General features: G+C 41.7%; 1 protein-coding gene and 2 long non-coding RNA genes across 7 annotated transcripts in view; 1 reads left to right on the top strand and 2 right to left on the bottom strand.

Annotated features, from left to right (window-relative positions):
* Window positions 1-6632, bottom strand: part of NAB1 (NGFI-A binding protein 1) — a 48458-nt gene extending 41826 nt beyond the window's left edge. For 2 of the 4 annotated variants that reach the window (XM_036121327.2, XM_078071119.1), the window contains exon 1: window positions 6278-6631. The gene's annotated coding sequence lies outside the window, so the exon portion shown is untranslated. Of the gene's footprint in view, window positions 1-6277 lie in introns of all 4 variants that reach the window. The other 2 variants (XR_004926340.2, XM_036121329.2) reach the window with 2 other exon arrangements.
* LOC144381643 (uncharacterized) overlaps window positions 5647-21301 on the top strand; it is a 69309-nt gene continuing 53654 nt past the window's right edge. Inside the window, exon 1 of the long non-coding RNA XR_013447298.1 lies at window positions 5647-6269. This is a non-coding gene — a long non-coding RNA (uncharacterized LOC144381643). The remainder of the gene's footprint in view (window positions 6270-21301) is intronic.
* LOC118554052 (uncharacterized) overlaps window positions 7941-21301 on the bottom strand; it is a 33294-nt gene continuing 19933 nt past the window's right edge. The window contains exon 4 of one of the 2 annotated variants that reach the window (XR_013446781.1): window positions 7941-8233. This is a non-coding gene — a long non-coding RNA (uncharacterized LOC118554052). Of the gene's footprint in view, window positions 8234-17707; window positions 18017-21301 lie in introns of those variants that run through there. The other variant, XR_004926344.2, reaches the window with a different exon arrangement.

Below are 21301 nucleotides of genomic sequence, written 5' to 3'. Positions count from 1 at the left end.
CAGCAATCTCCACTTGCACCAGCTTAAACATTGCTCAGCCTGGTCAGTTCCAGAGGAAGAGGAATTAAGCAACAATGGATTCGTTTAAGGCCATTTGTTGTCATTTGTTATTCATTAATCTATTTTAAATGGTAATGGTTGTTCCAGAACCTTAAAAAATAAAACAGAACTGTGCCTCCTAACCGGGTAGGATCAGTCATCTGTCAGATTCAAACTTGCTCAATGAAATAAGGGGTTAGCTTGGCCCAGAAAACTTGACTGGTCAACTCCTATTTTGTCCTTAAACCACAAGGAAGCACTCAATATGCCTATGGGAAGTAAAACTTCTCTGACATTCTCCAAGCTGGGATGTGAGGATTCAGTGTAGGACAGAGGGCCTTCACTGCCTCAATCCATTCCAAGAAGCTTCAGTCTACCTTACGGTCCTAGGACTCGATCAAAGCTCTCAAGTAACTACTGACTTATCACCAGCCTCTCTGCAGCGTGACAATGCGCTCTACCTGACTTTGCTAATGGCACATTATGATCTCTTCCCTGCCTTAGAAACTCACTTAAAAGCATAACCTAATTCATAGTAGCTGTCATCATTACAGTATACGTATTCTCAGTCAACAAATACTAAAAGAAAAATTAGCAGTGAACATCTGTAATTTTTTAATTTTAAAGAGTGATCTTCATAATGGACAAGTTTGAGAACCATCAGCACAAATAATTTTTCTGATAATTTTGCATTTCGACTACCACCTGGAGATTGTCAAAATCTCAGATTTTTAAGTCCAAAAGCAAGTATCTATTTTCCTCCCTTCTTCTGGCATCCCAAATCTACTCTTCCCAATGCTCTTCTTTAGTCGCATCACTACTCTTTCATCTTTGTGCTTTCTTCTTCTTCCTCCTTCCTCAAATCTTCATCTCCTTAAGCCACATCGCCATCCTTTTTCTTTCTCTGCCTCAAAAGCACCTAATTCTAGTTTTCACTGCTTCTTGCTTCAACTTTGAAAACAGCTTCCTTACCTTCAATACACCCCCCACTGCAATACCAACTTTATCTTCCTAAAGTACAAGTGTGGCTCTTTACCCACCTGTGCAAATTTCCCCACTGCAAAGAGAAAGATACCCAAACTTCTCCTACAGGCATCCCAGACCCAAACCTATACCTTTCCAGCCTTCTGTCTGATCCCTAACATGGCCCTGTGCTTATGCCAAACAGATACACCAGGCATTCCTTGAATGTGCCTCCCACTTCCCGGCCCCTGTGCCAGGCATACTCCCTCCTGCCCACCTCCACTGGCCTCTTCCATAAAGCCTTTCCCACACCCCCTTGGTGTAGGTGTCCTGTCCCTTCTCTGAACCCTTCACTACTTTCTCTCTCATTTTTTTCCCCACTTATTCAAATGATCCTTCGTGGAGAATGAGTTAAGAGAGTGAAGGAAGACAAATAAGCAGACACTTAAACATTGTGATAAATGCTATGCTAAGTGTTATACATAAGGAGCCATGGAATAAAGACGCAACCTCACCAGGCTCTGCAGAACAGAGGATATAAGCTCCCTGAGGGTAGAAACTGGGTCTCATTCATCTTCTATCCCCCACTTCCAGCCAAGTGTTCAATGTAGAATAACATCTCTATAAAGGTTGTTGTTCAATGAAACCCAACTTTGAGACAGAATCTGATCAGCAGCCTCCTTTCATATTCCAAAAGGAATGCTCTCTGTGTAAACTGGTGCCCCAATGGTGTCCAAATGACCAATCTCTAGCTACTACTTTCCCTAAAAGCTTTTACATTCTCTCATCCTCAATACTTCTTTCTTATAAGGCTGTATTTGGACTTCCATAACATGGCTATTTTTCCAAAAGATCTAAGGATGTATTTCCAGAACAGGAACTACATGTGGTTACTACTGTAATATACTTCATGTGTTAGTCCAGTCCCAACACCAGCATTTTAAAAGATCATAAAGATTCTAGGTTTTTTCCTTCTTTGTTCCTATAAGTTAAAATGCAATATAAGTTATCCACAAATAACAAATATCAAATGGGGGCGCCTGGGTGGCTCAGTCGTTAAGCGTCTGCCTTGGGCTCAGGTCATGATCCCAGGGTCCTGGGATCGAACCCCGCATCAGGCTCCCTGCTCTGCGGGAAGCCTGCTTCTCCCTCTCCCCCACTCCCCCTGCTTGTGTTCCCTCTCTCGCTCTCTCTGACAAATAAATAAATAAAATCTTAAAAAAAAAAACAAATATCAAATGGATTCATAATCACTACTCTTGAATCCTTCTCTTCATTATGTAGGAAATACACACACACACACACAGTATACAAACACTTTTAGAAGTCTGTGGCATTCCAAAGAACAGAGACTCTTCAGGAGTGAGGAGAAAGCAAGGGCAGAATCCCAGTAAGATCTGAATTATTTTTTATGCAAAGGACTATAAATTCCTTCCTCCCAACACAGCCTGAAATTTTTACTTTAAAACTGTCTAAGTTAACAGCAGCCTCTTACAGATTTATAAAAAATGTGAAAAAAATTTGGGAAGAGTTAGCTCATGAGTCATTTACAGATTAAGGTGAATTAGTTCCACCAGACTGTTTTCCTTTTAACATCTAGATAGAGATCCAGTGCACGCTAAAGGAATGAAAGACAGGGACTGGAAATGGTACGGAAGGAATAAGGAAACTTGAGGGCAGAGCCGCATTTAAAGCCCTGGAAGTACCACCAAGTTTGAAGAAAGGGGCCTGGTGAGAAGGGCGTAGCAGGTACACTACAGGTTGAACCGGAAAAGGTTTATGACAAGCCAGAGGTTGGCTTAGGGAAGGATAAGTCTTAAGCCTAGGAAATGAATTCTTCCAAACTTCTGTCCTAGTGCTAGAACTCAAGCTAAAATAATTAAATATAAAATTCAGTTACATCATGGGTTACTTCAGATTGTAAGAGTTTGTGTTTATATGTTCCAAGTACCAAATAATTTACCTAGACAAATTTATTAGTAAGCATTCAGTGATCTTAAAATATTCAGGATCTTATTACTATCATAGCTATGAGTTAAACATAAAGCTCCTAATGAATTAATGGTAATTTGCAGAACTTAAAATGTACCCTCCATTGACTTTTTTCTGAATTCTGAATAAACCTGGAGGAAAAAATGTCTTACAGATCCCTTCATAGGATATGGCTGGAAATTCTTCAGTCAACCATCAGACAAGTCATTCAACAAACATTAATGTCCTCTGAGCATGTGGAAGGTGTACTTTTTCCAGAAATTTCTCCTTAAAATTAAATTAACATACTGTGCAAATTAACTGTGCAGCCCTCTAAATACAAGGTATTAGAGAAATGACAAACTATTTGAAAGCTTAATGCCATGTTTTAGCTGTGAGAATTCTGACAAGATGAGGATTACTATTTTTTCCAGCACCAACTTCTCAGATTTCCCACTTGTTTCATTAAGTTTAAGAGAGTATATTCTACTATTGTACTAGTTTTTGAACATGTCAGATCAAAAAGAAAATTTGCATTTAATATCATAACTACTATTCTTCATTCCACTAAAAAGAATGAAAGAAGCAGATAAGATAAAATTAAATCCAAAACAAAGGGGCTAAGAATCTTATATTATGCTTGAAAGGGTATTATTTATTCTTTAATATATTTAATAAACTCCACGATGAAATATGCATATGCAAGACAATTATACATTAGCAGGATCTTAGATTGTTCAAAACATATTATAAAATGCTCGTTTCCGGAGCGCCTGGGTAGCTCAGTCGTTAAGCATCTGCCTTTGGCTCAGGTCATTGGTCCCAGGGTCCTTGGATAGAGTCCCACATCGGGCTCCCTGCTCACTGCGAAGTCTGCTTCTCCCTCTACCCTTCCCCCCTGCTCGTGATCAATAGATGTCTCAATCTCTCTCAAATAAATAAAATCTTAAAAAAAGAAAGCTCATTCCCATGAAAGTAACATAAAACCATATTCATGATGCACATGAACAGCACCAACAAAACAAAAAGACTTCTAATGGGATAGAGGAGGCCCAAGTCTTAGAACAGAGTTTCGGTCAAGAGACACAAAAACCTGACATATTTCTGTTTCCATCCAACTACCTACCTTTTACTTTAAATATTTAAAGTTCAAGCAACAGATTCTTCAAAGGTCTCTCCCACTTTGTAATACATTTAATTTGTTCTTTCAAAGCATCCACAGTGCAAACCCCCAAAATCTTGAACAATAAACCATTATGTCCTTAAAGTGTGATTAAAATACCAAATACTTTAACTGATTCTCTAACCAGGGGGATGAAAATATATTAACTTCCCTATAGGACGATGGGTGTTATTTACTAGTCACAAAAAGGGAGAATTTTAAATTAATTTAGTTGAGATAATTGATTTAATAATTCTCTAAAAGAAGATGCAAATTACTTATTAAATGTATCAAATTATTTATTAGACATACAAACTCACTAAATTTCCTTTTATCAGCTATAGTATTCCTAAGGATTTCTGTCATTTTAATTACATCCACAATTAGCAGGCAAAATGAAATAAAATAAAAAAATCTACAATGCCTCAATGTTTTTATTATTGATTCATTCACATATAACAGGGAATCACCAGAGCCAAGGAATATGAAGCGTTTCCAATACCAGGACAGCATATTAACTTTCGTACAAGATACTAAACTAATAAAATTAAAACAAGAAACTTTCCAATGGTTCCTTAAAATTATTTTCTTTCAAGACCTAATTGTCCAGCATCCAACACCCAAACAAGAATAAAGAAGGCTGACCTTGCCAGACAGCCATGTATTCCTAAGAGAACCTTTATATGCATATTAATACCCGTAAGGAAAACATAATTTTTAAATTTAAAGGACAATATTAAGATGTCTCAATACTGAAAAATGGAGGAAAATGGATACCCTTGAATCTAAGAGCCACTTTTACTGGCACTAGATTGAAAGCAGTTCTTTTAAATCTTCAGGAAAATATCAACCTCCACCCCAAAATAAATCCTAAGCTTCCCTTTTCTAGTATTTCGTCTTGAAACCCACATATAAATTATGACGTGTCATAATTTGGTATGTCTTACAAGGGAAAATTTTCAAAAAAATGAGAATCTAAGAAGGTAATTCACTGTGTGCACACTTTTCTAACAAAACAGCCTAGCATTTCCTACGTGACTAATCTATTTTAAATTCCGTTCCTCTGTTCCTATGCAATCTAATATTATCTATTAAAACTGCCAAAATATTTTTAAACAAGATCTGAGAATTTCCCTCTCAGCTTCTGATCTTTGCACTCCTTAAGTTTGCAGACAGTCACTGGCAAACCAACTGGTAGTGACAGGTTACTCCAAATCAACTCTTTCTCAAGAAATTTTATATTGACAGCTACCCCCCAATTTTCCATGCCCGCCGGAACTCAAGGAGTGGGATAAACCTATACGCAAGTCAAAGATTCCTTCTGATCACCTGCTGCAAAGTTGGTATGCAGAACCTATTCGTGCATATTCCAACTCAGTTTTCCTTTTCCGATCTTAGAACATTTAGGCTTACTTGGAAGTATCGTTTCACATCTGAATTTTGTGAACACTGAGGTTGAAAATCATAAATCTGATTGCACTTTATTTCTCCATGAATACGGTCACACAACTCTGCATCAAGGCTTGTATGTCCCACATGTGTTTGCAAATTCCACACTCGGCCTTAGCGAGCACGAGTCTCTCGCTTCCCTGCACCTTGGTGCCAAGTTTCTGTAAGCCACTTCCAAGCAAAACTCTCCTTCCGCTTTTATAAAACTATATTCAGAAGGAGAGGATACCCAAGACAAAAACTAAGACTGTAAGTGCAACATTTTAATAAAGTAAACAAACCAACAAAAAGATTCTGGCCTTGGGGAAGATAGCTGCAAAACTCGGGGGCCGGCGCGCGCACCCACCACGCACAATACACCACGCAACCCCCGCGCCCCGCGCGACGACCCCAGTTGCGTTAGGAGAACGGACTCGCACCCCCCGGCTTTTTCGGGAGGGAAGACGCGCAACTCAGGCCCGCTGCCCTGCTCGCCCTCTTCTCGCTGCCCCGGCGCACCGAATTACTCTGGGAATCGCCCACACGATCCAGATGCCGCCCTCTCCTTCCGGTGGCGGCCGCGCGGGGCCCGTTCCCCTGGACGCCGGCCCCCGAGTGCCCGCGCGGCCCGGCGTTTCTGCCGCCCCAAGTTCGCCCGCGGCCGCACGAGCGCCAACGCGTCTCGTACTTGGCGTACAGCGAGCAGGTACGTACTCGGCCAGCGGCTGCAGCGGTCTTGGCACGCTCTCCCGCGAGGACGGCTCAGCCCCAACTCCGAAGTGACGGCCCCCAGCTCTCCCTCCTCAGGCGGCTGCGGCGGCCGGGACGCCCCCGCTCCCATCGAGGGGGGAAGGGAAGGTGGTGGGCGCGCTCTCCTTGCTCCCCCCCCAGCTCGGACCCGCCGCTTCTTCCTGCCCGCCAGCCCCGACGGCGCTCCGCTCGGCCGCGTTGGCGGCGGCGGCGGCTCCTCCGGGCTCAGGCGCGCGGGCGGTGGCAGCGGCACCTCCCCCGCCGCGTCCTCCCTCTTCCTCCCTTCCCTTCTCCTCCCGGCGCGCGCTGTATCCTCCCCCTCCCCCGCCCGCCTCCGCCGCCTCCACCCCCCGCGCGCTGTCACATTGGGAGATTCCGCTCTTGCTACATTCGCCGCTCTGGCTCCCGCCCACGCGCGGCCGAGTGACGCAGATCCCGGCGTGGGCCGCCGCGGGGCGGGGGCGGGGGCGGCGGCCGCCGGGGCCCGGGCTCGGCCTCTTCCCACCGCCCCCTCCGCGGAATCCGGAGGGCGGCCCATTCACACGGCAGCTGGGAGGAACCAAGTGGGCGCTCGGGAGGGGGCGGCTCCCGCGAGTCCCGCTCCGGGCGGGGGGAGGGGGCGGGAAGGAGGGGAGCGGGGGTGGAGGGCGGGAGGGGACACCAACTCGGGCCTGCTCTCCAGCTGCCTAGTGAACCGGGAAGATTTGCAATTTAAAAAAAAGAAAAATTCTTTTTTAATGTGTGAGGTTCCCAATATAGTATTTCAAAGAGCACACCCCGCCAAATCCAACATCCTCCGGGAGGCTGACTTGAAAAAAAATAGAAAGCGCCCTCGGCCCACTAATCTGAGCGCCGAGCTCGCCCCCGCAGGGGAGGCTGGTGCGCCAGGTGCGCCCCTTGCCCTTCGGTCCCAGGCGTCCTGCGGGAAGTTGGTTGCGACCGCACGGAGTGGGGGCGGCAGGTGCGCAGCGCTGGAGGAAAAACGGGGGATTCTAGAGAATCTCTGCCTCGCCCATCTTGCCCCTCCACGGCTCTGTCTCGGCGTTGGGAGTGGGGGAGGAGGGGAAGAGTGGGAACCGACAAACCCGAAGTGCAGCTTTGACGATTGTCTTGCTTGCCGGGTAACTTCATTCCACCCTTCTCAGCCCTCCTGAAAAACTGCCTGTTATTTTACTGGTTAATATTTTCTATTTCCATGGTGAAGAAATCCGATGGCGCTTAGAACAGTCCTGGGGTGTATTAAAATAGAGTTCCCGAGGCACTCTATAGAATTTTTGAGTTTGGTTTGCATAAACTTTTCTAACCAAAGAAAGTATTGAAACACCTCCATAAATGTACTTAAACTATTGCCAAAAAAAAAGGAAATTTTAGAATCTATCTTCTCTTTGCAAAAATGAGAAAATGAAAGAATTCCCCGAATTTTAGCAATGTGCTCTTGAAGGATAGAACACATTTAGAAAATCTACAACTACTGCAAATACAGGTAGAATCCCGTTTTAACATACATATAAAAATCCAGTTTTATAGGAAGCCATTCCCACATCCTGGCTGGCCTCCCAGAGTGTGCCTACTTTGCTGGTGGGGATACAAGGCATTCTTTGAGATGGGAAATTCTTCATACCACATCTTTATGTTGCAGCAACGGATGGGATGATAACATTGAAAGAAAAAGACCTTATTAGTGAACTTTTTTTTCTTCTTTTCAAAAACATGTTGAAAGAATGAGTAATACCACAATGGGATATATATAATTAAGCCTCTTTTTCCAGTGTGAGTGAAAGGTTCTGTATGAAGTAGTTGTGTTGATATATCAAATGAATAAGCATGCTTGCTTCCTCAAATTCTTCAACTGAAGAAATCACCGGTGGAGGTTTGTCTTAGCCTGATTGTCATGGTTTTGCTGCTGTGGACCTTGTTCTGCTAAAGAGACAGTTAACAGGTTATAAAATAAAGACAATTTCGTGGAAAGATACAGTTAAGAAATTTTCAAGCAATGAAATCTGCAAAATTCTAGTTTCTCTCTGGAATCTTGATGTTTTGCAAACATCGTTGGTTCTGAATAGCTAGGAAAAAAATAACTTTCTTCCGTAAATTTGTACAATTAATAATTCACAAGTCACGAAATGACCAGTCTTAACCTGGACTATTGAGCCTCCCAGTAGAATTGTTTCCAGAGTTGGCGGAAACGACATTAAATTCTCTTCCTGAGCCTGTATGTGTTTGGCCAGTATTGAACATGATGCTGAAAAGGAAATATGTTAAGGCAGATATTTTTTCTTTTGCCTTGTGACTAGTTACAATAGCTCCCCCTTAACCATGGGGGAGAGGTTTCAAGGCACCCAGTGAATGTCTGAGGCCACAAATAGTACCAAATCCTATATATATTTTTTCCTGTAACTATGATAAATTTATAAATTAGGCAAGTAAGAGATTAACAACCGTAACTAATGATACGATAGAACAATTATAATAATATACTGTAATAAAAGTTACATAAATGTCTCTTGTTCTCAAAATATCTTATTGTGCTATACTAACCCTTCTTGTGGTGGTGAGATGAAGTGAGGTGAATGACTAGGCATGTGACATAGTTTCAGCCTACTATTGGCCTTCTGATGTTATGTCGGAAGGAGGGTCATCTACTTCTGGACTATGGGTTACGGAAACCATGGAAAGTGAAATCTGGGGCTACTGTATTTCTACAGTTAAACACTAAAATCCCCTCTTGTTTGTTTTCTGGGCACGTTTAGATAGTATATTCTTCCCACATTAAGAATGGTATTTTTGGCCCACTTTGCATTGCCTTAAACACTCTCTGGTGCTGGGGGAAGTGGTGGGAGGAAGGAAAATGAAGAAAAGATAAATTTTTAAGCTTTTAGGCATCCAGTTCTCTATGTCTACAGTGTCTGTATGACAACAGTGTAGTCAGTATGGCTGTTCACAAAGAGAATGGAGGCATTCATCTGCATCTGAGACAACTCAGATAAAGAAGCATGGTTCTTACTGACCTCCTCACCACTTCTGTCACCCATGCCACCCTAAACACCACCTCTGGTTCCACCCCCACCCCACGCCCTGGACACACACAGTTATCTCCCATTGCCAGGCCCTGGTGGTTTGTTAGGGAAAGGCACTCCATCCCATAAGGTAGCAATTGTAGATTCTGATTGTTCCATATCCCATTCTATCCTGTAAGTGTGTCTTATACTTCTCTTGAATTCAATAACATATGTGTTTAACAGGATTTTTTTTTAAGATTTTATTTATTTATTTGACCGAGAAAGAGAGCGAGAGAGGGAACACAAGCAGGGGGGAGTGGGAGAGGGAGAAGCAGGCTCCCCACCGAGCAGGAAGCCTGATGCAGGGCTGGATCCCAGGACCCTGGGACCACGACCCAAGCCGAAGGCAGACGCTTAACCATTTGAGCCACCCAGGCGGTGCCAGGATTTTTAAAATATTATTATTAAAAGTACTTCAGGAGTGCCTGGGGTGGCTCAGTTGGTTGAGCGTCTGCCTTCAGTTCCAGTCATGATCTCAGGGTCCTGGGATTGAGGCCTACTTTGGGCTCCCTGCTCAGCAGAGAGTCTGCTTCTCCCTCTCCCTCTACCCTTCCCCACCTCCTCCTCCCCTGGTGCGCTCTCTCTCACTCTCTATCTCAAATAAATAACATCTTTAAAAAAAATACTTAAGTGATTGGTACATTTGCAAAAATAAGGAGTTCTTTGGACAAAACCTTTTCCACATTGTGAAACTAAAAAAGTTTTTAGTAAAAAAAAAGTACAAATTTGGTAGTGGTTCTGACATTTGAGTGAAAATTTCACTGAAAGAGCATTAATTTATTACTTTCAGAAAGATTTCCTACTTTAAAATGCCTCAGTGATTCAAAACAAAAGAATTCATAATAGATTTAAAATGTTCTTAGGGGAGAGAAAGAATAATATTATGGCTTATGACCTACAAGAATATAATGGTATCCTCCGGTTCTCCTATTACCGCCTCAGAACAATTCTATACTTAACGAATTTTCCACTCTATGTGGTGGTGGCCCTCAATTAACTGAGTCATGTATAATATTCATATTACCAGAAATATAATTAAAATTACCCTTATTTTGCAATATGAAATTTAAAGCTTTGGATGTCTGTTGTAGATTAAGTAGATTTTTAAACGTATGGAGATTTGAATACTTTAAAATACTGAAATTATAAACTAGTTTCTTAAAGGTAAGCTGGTAAGAATATATTTAATACTGATCATTTCAAGAGCCATGACTCTAAAAATACTTGCTTTTCTAAAAAAAAAAAATGCATATCTTCAGACATTGCATTTTAAGACACTGTAGAATTTTAAGATGTAAGGATTATGATGTTCACCTAATTCAGCCTCTTGTGTATATTCGTAATAGTTCAAATACTTTGCAGAAATTCAACATACAACTAGTTTAGTTCTAATAGCTTATTTATAAGTTGGTTATTTTTAACTTGTATTGCCATCCCTATTGGGGTGACAAAAAGGAATGAGATAGATTCCCAGCATGGGCTACAAATGCTTGTAAAATGCTAGTGAAAATACAGAATTACAGACTTTGCGGTGACCAGGTAGGATCTTAGAAGTCATCTAACACAGTTGGTTGACTTCTGCAGATAAAGACATTTACACTATACATTGCTAATACGAACAGCAAAAAAACACTGATATAATATTGAACAGTAAATACAGCCAAACGTTTAATTGAATGAGGAGTAATTTTGGTTTTATTTTAAAAATTTGTGTTTAAGATAGAAGAGCACGTAAGGAAAATTTTGCAAAGACAATTTCTGGACACTTTTTAAGGAATTGGGCCTGGTTTTTCTTCCTCCTTTGTCCTCTCTAGCAGCAGTGGTTACAGCTCAGCTACTGTCGCTTCTCCCACCTTTTCCCTTCTCTGGCATCCACTGTGCAGGACTTGTATAGTTAACTGTTCCGTAACGCTGTTTCAGGTCTCAACAACACTGACTACTGTCCACTTGTTCCTGGTTGTGATGAACTAAATGTCTGTGGCCCCCGCCCACCAAAGTCATTTGTTGAAATGCTAATCCCCACTATTAGGAAGTGGGTCATGAGGGTAAGACCCTTATCAATCAGAGTGTCCTTTTTTTTTAATCTGACTCTTTTTTTTTTAAGATGTTATTTATTTATTTGAGAGAGAGAGCAGGAGAAGTGAGGGGCAGAGGGAGAAGCAGACTCCCTGCCGAGCAGGGAGCACGTTACAGGGCTTGATCTTGGGATCCTGAGATCATGACCTGAGCCGAAGGCAGACTCTTAACCGACTGAGCCATTCAGGCGCCCCAGAGAGTGTCCTTATTAAGGAGATCCCAAAGAGTTCTCTTGCCCCTTCTAACACCTGAGGACATAACAAAAAGATAGCATCTATGAACTAGAAAGTGGCTCCTTACAAGACCCCAAATCATCTGCCAGTACCTTGATCTTGTACCTCCAGATAGTGAAGAAATAAATGTTTGTTGTTCAAGCCACTCAGTCTGTGGTATTTGTGTTGTGGCAGCCTGAATGAACTAAGACACTGGTCACTAATAATTCCCAGCCAACTACACAAAGCAGGGGGTGGAGAGTAGGTGAAAAATATTCTGCTCACAGTCTCTGGAATTTATCCAAATCATCTTTCATTTGCACACCTTATTCTGGGCTTTCTTGTTCCTCACAGTCCCATGTTTGGCTTTTGTTCTCCACCCAGTTGGTTGAGATTCTAGCAAGTCTATACTCTCTCTTCCACCTTTCTCCTAGCTTCTCTCTTTCTTCAGGCCTACACTCTGCAGGCAGAGGACCCACCAGCTAGAGCACCTCTTTTAAGCATTACACATGAGGGTGGATGAAAGATTTTGGTTTTTTCCTTGCCAAAAGTGTGTGACGTGGCAGCCAAGATGCAGGGCTTTTTCCAGCTCATGAAAGGAGGAAGGGAATAGGAATAGCATGTGAAGGTAGAGAGCCTTCCTTGAAGTAAGCGGGCAAGAGATGGAAGAAAGTAGAGGGAGAGGAAGAGACAGAAAGTAACTGTGCACTTGGGAGAAGCTGACTAGAGTGGACATAACTATGCTGAAAGAAGTGGAAGCAAAAAACAAAGGAAAACCATCCAAGTACCTGACTCTCCTGAGGAAGAACAAAGAAGAGACAGAGATCATCTGCACATAAATTCCACAAAAGTGTGCTCTTGACCTGAGACAAATGGCAGTGATGGGATGGAGCGTTTGGGATGGGTCCTCAGGAAGTAGGGGCAGAGAAACAGTGGTGATCCTGCTCTCTCTTCACTTGTACATTCACCTGTATGTTATCTTTTAGTTGCATTGGGAGAGGGGGCGTATATATCAGGTACATGTATATATCTGAAAAAGGAAAGAAAAGCAGAACAGGTTCAAAAAATACCCACCATGCGCTAGTTTAGATATAAAGAAATTGAGTGTGTTAATGAGTTGGGCTACTTGTCACAACAAGGTACTCAACACTAACTGCCTTCTAGGAGCAGACACAGTGAAGGAGCAATGCCTGTACTGAACAATAAGAGATTTAAAACTATTGAAATAAAAGTAAATCAGACATCATTCTGTTCACATGTAATTTCCAAATTACACCTTTATGGTTTGAATTATATTGTTGTGCGCACCCAGATTTATACAGTGTAAGCATCGCTTTGCCCGGAACTGGCAATAATTTATGGAAGTCAAAAAATATAAGGACCTTGATTTCTTCGTTTTCTATCTATTGCTATATTTTTTCATTTCCTACTGAAACAACATCTCTAATAGTGACAGAGTGAGAGTTGTTTCCAGCTATAAAATATATTCCTTAAATAAAATTTTCCAAATCATCCTGCTCTTGGTAAGGTTAGGGGCTCTTATGCACATTTCTGGTAAAAAGGGAAACAACCTTTTAGAAGGGCAATTTAGCAAATTGAACCAATAGTTTCAAAGTATTCATTTTATTTGATCCAACAGATTCACTTCTAGGATATTATCCTAAGTTTATAAACACTTAAGAAGAGGATATTAATCACAGCATTATTTATAAATTTGAAAACCAAAACATCCAAAATAATGGATTACTTAAGTTACATCACATCAATATGATGGAAAATATTCAATTAATATTGAATAATATTGGGAAATGCTCATGATATAATGTTACTAGTCAAAACAGAACAGCAAAGCAATCCGTAATCTCTCTACCTAAATAAATAAGGGAAGACGTTTACCAAATGTTAGCATAATTATCTCTGGGTGATGGTATTATAGGTCATTTTAATTTTTTATGCTTTTTTAATTTTCAAAAATTTCAGCAACAAACATGCATTACTTTGAAAATCGGGGAAAATTTAAGAGTTATTTTTAACAAAGATTCTGCTTCAAAAGCAGTTTACAATGAAATAAAAATTAAAATGAAATTGAAGAGGGCAACAAAAATCAAGAACTTATTTAGCAAATATGTGTTGAGCTCTTTGTATGTAATCCATCCTGTATAATTATGTCTTGAGAGTCTTCCATGTGTCCGATGGATGTAGAGATAGAGGTTTAGCTTGCTTGAACTGCTTTAATCTCATATTACAAATACAGTCATATCTCTTTGTTTTTTTTTTCTGATTAATCCTTCAAGCATGTATCTACTTGTGGTTGCCCCTACTACCGAGACTCATACGGTCCCAGGGCTTTTGCACAGTAATTCAAAGAGTGGTATTCATTTCTTTCATCTGGGCTTCCACATCCAGAGAATGACAGAACTGGTGCCTGAGCAGCCTCTGATGTCACTGTTTCTCACTGCCCCTGTTCTGCTGCAGAAAGCTGGGCCCACCATGTACAGTGCTGGTCCAGTGCTGCTCGAGACCCTTCTGTAGGCAACTGTGGTTCTTTAGGGGAGGACAGAGGGGCCCACTCTCTGCAAGAGTGCAGTGGGCAGGGCCCCAGCCTTCCTGCATTTCACAAACACAGCTATCTCCCAGGAAGGCCAGCTCTGTGCTGGCCTTGATCATCTCCAAACTGAAAGCCACCCCTACCCGCATCCCAGGGATCCAGCCATGGCAGTGGCTCTTTTTCAGACTACTTTTTGATAGATTTTAAAATTTTATTTTACAGTGTCTTTTCTGGATTATGTAAAATTTGAGTCATTCTTCTCATTCCTGTTCTTGCGACCTCTCAGCGTGCCTAACAGTTGAGGCTCATTTGTGTAAGGACTATTTCCATCGCTGTGAGGATTCCCATGGCAGGCTGCCTGGTGCTTCCGATCCAGATCCTCCGAGCACCAGGGCAGTTCCACAAGGCCCCTCTGTGTGTCTCGTTTTCACCCTACACTCCTACTCACACATACTGTGGATGGGAGGAGTTTTGAAGAACTGAATGCTCTACCTTCCTTGTATGCTAAGGTCAAGAAAAGGCAGGTTACTCATGAGGGGCATTTCTCAAGCAAGAGTCAACATTCAGCAGCCGGTGGACGGTCTGGGGACAATTCAGAGGCAGGAAAAGGTGTGAAGAAGCCTGGACAATCTAGGCTTCCCACACAGCACAACAGTCTAACAACTAGAAGTCCTGTCGGAGAAAAAAGGGGTGGGGGGAACTCAGGCAAGGAAGGAGACCTCCCCCCTCACCCCTCTGCCACCACCCACCCCCGCCCTCAGGCTGCCTGGAGTGGTCTGACTGCTCCTTACTCTCAGGGCTCTGCAGGCAACCTCACTCTAGCTTCCCGCCTCTCTCTTTGCATTTCATCCCACTGGTTTCGCCCTCCTCTCTGGCACCCAGTATTCTCCTGACGCCGGAGGTTACTTCCTGAAGGAAGAACATCATCCGATCCAGACAGACCTGGACGTGTTAGTGTTGCGGTGTGCTCCTTTTCCACAGGTGTTCATACCTGGAGATTATTCATTTGTTCAACAATTAAGCACCTACTGAGGCACACACACTAAGCCTACATGCTCCAGCGGATTGAAAAAAAATTCTCTGCCCTAATTCCCAGTCCAGGAAGGCGACCCGACACGTAAAAGAATAGTTGCTCCACATAGAAGATCTTCCTAGTCACGATGGAAAGACTCATGGTTCTGCCTTGGGTGGGACAGAGGGACAAACATCATGAGGCTTATAAGAAAGTGACAACTGGACAGGTCTTGAAGGACGAATTTGCTAGAAAGACTCAGGAAGTACAGGCACTCCCCAGCAAGTCTGGAGGCAGTGAAACCGCATGAAGCGTGAGCACTGACTGAGGGCAGTAATTGTAAACTGAAACATAACTGGTTCCAAAAGACTTGGGAAGGACATGTGAAGAGGGCAGAGGCAGAAGATGAGGTTGCAAGACCAAGTCCTGCACACGAAGCAGTGTGGATTGTATCCTGTCACTGTAGTTCTCGCTTCAGTGCGTGCAGAAATCAAGCTGCTAGTGCTAGACAGCAAGTTAGTAGTTATAGTTGGGAAGAGGGGCAGGATTGAAAGGGGAATGAGGGGGGCTTTTTTTTTTTTTTTTAAGATTTACTCATGAGAGAGAGAGAGAGAGCAGGAATGTGTGCGTGAGTAGGGGGAGGGGCAGAGGGAGAAGGGGAGAGAGAATCTCAAGCCGACTCCCCACTGAGCATGGAACCCAATGCAGGGCTCGGTCCCACAACCTTGAGATCATGACCTCAGCTGAAACCAAGAGTTGGATGCTTAACCAACTGAGCCACCCAGGTGCCCCGAAGTGGGGGCTGGGGGGGTGTCTTCTGAAGTGCTGGCTGGGCATTTATATGGGTGTTCACTTTGTAATCATTTATTGAACTGCATATTTCTGATTTTAGTACTTAATGTGTGTTATATTTCTCAATCGCAAAAAAGAAAAAAATCAAGCTGGGTAATTTATAGAAAACGCAATTCCAGGGCTCAGACATTCTGATTGAGTAGGCCTGGGCTGGGACTAATGAATTTGCATTTTTTAAACAATTATAATTGTTAGAGGATCAAAGGCAAAAGAGACCCCTAGACCACGTTTGAGAACGTTAGGGCTGTTGGGGAGTGATCCAAAAGGCTTAAGCAAGAAATTAACAAAGATTTGCCTGTCTGGAAGTGCTAGTTTAGGGAGAGGAAGATGTTGGGGGTGGTCTCCATCTTAAATCCGATAGAACTTACAGGTCCTGTGTCCCATCCATCCGTGCTTTTGAAAGAGATGTGACAAATAAAGGTGCTAGCGATTTCTAAGTACTAAATGTATTTTTTGAGATATAGTTTCTTTGGGAGGTTTCTTAAGTATGAAAATTTTGACTCCCAGTACATTATAATAGTCTAATTTAAAGCATGGAAGAAGCCCTTATGATAGGTATTGTGGGGCAAGGAGCAACTTTCTAGAATTTTTTAAGTGAATGCATTCTCAGCCTATGAGTAATAGTTGTTCAGCTACTGACCCACTATCATTGTGGCATATGCTTAATGATGGCTGATTTGCATGGATACAGCTAAGTTCTTGTTCTTGTGCCCCTTTATAATCAGAGGGATACTTTTGTGACATAAAGCAACCGACATGGTATTCTTCCCAACCCTACTCCCTACAGGAAAAAAATGGCAAATTTTGTTGCAAAGTTGTTTTTTCTTTGGTGTTCATGGAGTTGGAAAGAAAAAGGGGAAACTTTACTTGGCCTTAAACAGAGAATGGGAAAGTTCAAAAATAGACAAAATTTGCACATATTTTTTCCTCATAATTGAAGTACTGAAAGAATACCATGAGGTTTTTTAACTGTCACAGTTATTACTTCTTTGTAACCAGAGTGCCTCCATTCGTTGGATTAGCCAAAATTTTAAAGTATGACAACACAAACTGTTGGCTAGGATTAAGAACATAGGGACTCATATACTTCTGATAAGAGTATAAATTGAAGCAGTCGCTTTGTTGAGCAATTGACAATATTTAGTCACGTTAAAGATATGCATACTCTTTGACCCAGAAATTTGCACTCTTGGTTATATTCTGAGATCATCCTAAGGAGTTATGTGCCTAAGGAGATATGTACAAGAATATTCACAGCAGCCTTGATTGCAATAGTAAAAAATTGGAAGCAGCCTACATTAGATGAACAGAAGAATTCATGAACAAATTGTGACATATTCATGTAGTGGATATAGTGTGAAAATAAATGAAATAGATCTATATATGTCTCTGGAAGATTCTCACAAATATGATAGTGAGTAAAAAAGCACATTGCAGATGAATATGTACAATATGATGCCATTTATATCCAGATTAAAACTTGTAAATACTGTTGTTGTGTGGGAAACTACCTTTGCACAATGGAAGTCTTTAAGTACAGTAACAAGCAAGCTATCCAAGAGATTGCAAAACAGAAAGGCTTACGGACCAAAATAAGATGTTTAAATCACCTGGTTTATTAAATCAATTGAAAACACACAGCAAGAGGCAAGGTGAAAAGATAGGTTAGGTTAACACATTTAAAACATGTTGTAGGCAGGGTAGAAGGATGACACTACCCGGTCCTCAGTCCCTTCTGTCTTCCTTGCTAAGGGTATGTTTGCAAGGACCAGAATTGAGAGTTGAACACTCAGTAGGTGTTTGAAGTCAAAACACACAGTAGCTCTGTAGGCTTGGAATCACGTGCTTCTGGCTGATAGCTGTAGTTCACATATAAGCCTGATGGATGGCTATGGATTCTATTTTGCATTCCTTGCACAGAGGACATGAGGAGCCAATGGTTGCCTGAAATAAGACCTTGATAATAACAAATGCCTCATATTCCTCATGTATCTTCAGTGTGTCATGAATATTTGATGATTCATGGCCTCATATATATTTATGTATCATGACTATTTGGAGTCTCTTATTCTTTCCATCCTTTTCTAATTATGTTCATTACGCAAATGCTCTACTTTATCTATGTCTAGCCTATCTCATAGGTTACTAACTTCTTCTTGTTTAACATATATTACAAATTTTGCTTGCCTCTTAAGCTATTTGCTTTGATTCTTAGTTTCATTCTTCTTCCTGTGTATTTGCTTCTCTTATTTTCTACATCAGAATCTAATATTCTTAAATAATGCAGCAAACACACATTATAAGTAATGTGTAATATGGTTAAAACAAAAAGACCTGGAAAGAGTAACCCCCAATGTTCTTCCTTAATATGGATGGCGGATATGTGGGTATTTATTGTTACTCTTTATAATTTTTCACATCTGCACTTTTTCCGAGTAGATTTTAAGAAAAGTTTGAAGTTGTAAATACCTGGTGTCTTACATGTAATAGGTACTTGACACTTATCATTTTGATTTTAATAAAGTTAAAGAATTTGGGCTAAGTAAATTGATATGTCATCTTTCTATAGCTTGTGCATCCATATATTTTCCAACAAGTATTTGTCAAGTATGCACTATTTGCAAGGAAAACACTGCCGCAGTTGACATGGAGGATAAAAAGTTGAGTAAAACGAAATTCTTACTTAAGAGCAAAAATAAGAACAATACAGGGCATAACATAAGTGACTTTAGACAGGTACAGATTGGGGTGGGTCGGAGTAGGTGGAGCTTCCACCAGAGGATGAGATCAGAGAGAAGTGACATTCAATCTGTGCCTTGAATGAAGTAAATGTTGGGATGCTTGGGTGGCTCAGTTGGTTAAGCGTCTGACTTTGGCTCTAGTCATGATCCCAGGGTCCTGGGATTGAGCCCCGCATTGGGATCCTTGCTCAGCCAGAAGCCTGCTTCTCCCTCTGCCAGCCGCTCTCTTTTTATTTTTTTTTTCCTTGTAATCTATATAGTCAACTTACTCTGTGGTGACCACCTATTGCCACACATTACAATGACCATAAAATTGATTCCTGATGAAATAGCTGGACAATTTGAGTATGGAGCTTTGACTGTCTGGGAAGACAGAGACAGATACTCACCCGTACTTTTTGAGATTTATCAGGGTAGTCCGGCTAAAGCTCGTTATCAGAGAAGAATAATGAAGCCCTGAAAGAAAATTATCTTTAGAAATGGGCAGACCTAAGTTGGTGTTCTGACTTAAACTAAGGGCCTAGGCACTATTGGAGGAAGCCTAGCACACAGCTAAGTTGGAACCTCCTTGGGACACAGCCATCCTGGCCCAATGTATGAGTATGTGAGGGACTCTTAAGAGAGCTGTAACTGCAGAGCCCCAGGTCAGACCCCACCAACGTCTGCACAGTGGCCATGACCATCATGGGCATTCCCATACCATGGACTGTGCACTGGTGAAAGGGTCTAGACCAATTCCTTCTCAACCCTGCACTGGACATATGACTCAGCCTTATTCACCTTTGGACTAAGCCCCTGGAGCCTTTAGACAATTTGGGGAGAATCTATGTTAGACTTCCTGCTGATAGAGCAAGGAAGGAGCTAAAAAATTTAAAATATAAAAGTTATAACTATGGCAATAAAATGGTTTTGTGGATTAAGTGACACCATACTAGTCTATTATCTAAATATTCTGCAATAAATATGTGTTAATTTAATCAGATGAAAGTTACTTTTATGAGCCTTTCTGAATACCATATTAACTTAAAAACAGCATATGATCTTTGATGCATAATCAATATAAAAGTAGTAAAATATTAATATAAAGATTTAATTTTTTAAAGTCAGTTGACATTAAAACTGATTTCTGACAGTATCTAAGTAAGGCTTGTTTCCTTGACAATAAGGACTTTGCTATACTGTCAACATAGATAACCTGGTCAAAAATTCAACATGATCCTATCACACTTGGTGGGGTACTGTATGACCCATTCCACACAACCAGTAGAAGGAAGTTAAATTGTGTGTAATCTATTTCATTGGGTTAGATATGTAAGCATCTTGAAAGACATAGTTTCTTCTTCATCTAGAACCCTGCAACATTCATCCAAAATCTTCAAAAGAATTTAAGTTAGTCATACCTTCAAAATGTTTGAGATTTTTGTAGCTAACGCTTATGCTTGGCTTCTTGAAATACTAAACAAATAGCATCTGCATAGTATTATTATTTCCTTTTCAACACTGAGGTTTTCACTGAGAGTGATGTTACAGAAGACTGAAGTCTTTCACCAGCGTACGTCAGGGGAATGCAGGACACTCTACTTACCCAACTTCTCCATTAGATTGAAAGCTCCTAGGAGGCAGGGGCTCTGTCTCAATGGCTTTCAAACCTTCAGCATTTGGCCTGATATAGAATATGTAGCTGCTGCCCAATAGATATTTGGTGAATGACTGTTTTTTGAGGAGGGGATAGTTAGGAGTGTCAGGCACAGCTAGGAGTGGTACTCTGCACCCCTCTGGACCAAAAACACAGCTTGTAGTACTTGGATATGTGGTATGATTACTTCTGGGATCTTCATTGTAGTTCAGATTCTAGAGAGTTCAGATAATTGAACTTGATAAAAGGATTATGATTGTGCTTTGTTGTCAAAACACTCATGAAGTCAATGTTTTAGGAGACTTTTTGTTGCATATAAGAGAGGTGAACTTCAGGCCAAATGTTGGAGGCAGCCCAGTATCCTGAGGGACTAGACCCAAGAGCCAGGAAACCTGTAGGAAGCCAGGAAGCACGCTCTTTTCTCGTTCTCCTCTCTGCTTCTCTCTCTGTAAATTTATTTTTATTTCCCTCTCTCTTTCTGCAGATGTTTTCACTGCCTCAGAGCACATGGCCCCAAACACTGCTAATCCACGGCTCCCCAGTGCACAGACAGCTGAGCATTTCTGTCTCAATTCCAGACTCCAGTGAGAGTGACTCTGATCTGCCCAGCTCAGGCCACGGGGACACTCTTCACCCAGTATTTTGTGTGATAGCAGGGCTGGGGGGAAAGGCATTACAAAACTGATTTTATATTTTCTTAGGAAACATGTATACTGCATATACTATTAGCCCAAACCATGTTATAGTGGTGGGTTCTATACTTTGAGGAATCTCTGAGACTTCCTTCCTTGAAGGGGAAAGAGCCATAGCAGACAGGCCTTCCCCATCAACCCCGTCTCTCTGGGCACCCAG

The sequence above is a fragment of the Halichoerus grypus genome, chromosome 4 (assembly GCF_964656455.1).
Source record: "Halichoerus grypus chromosome 4, mHalGry1.hap1.1, whole genome shotgun sequence".
NCBI classification, from domain to species: domain Eukaryota; kingdom Metazoa; phylum Chordata; class Mammalia; order Carnivora; family Phocidae; genus Halichoerus; species Halichoerus grypus.
This window is presented reverse-complemented; position numbering and strand designations above follow the sequence as displayed.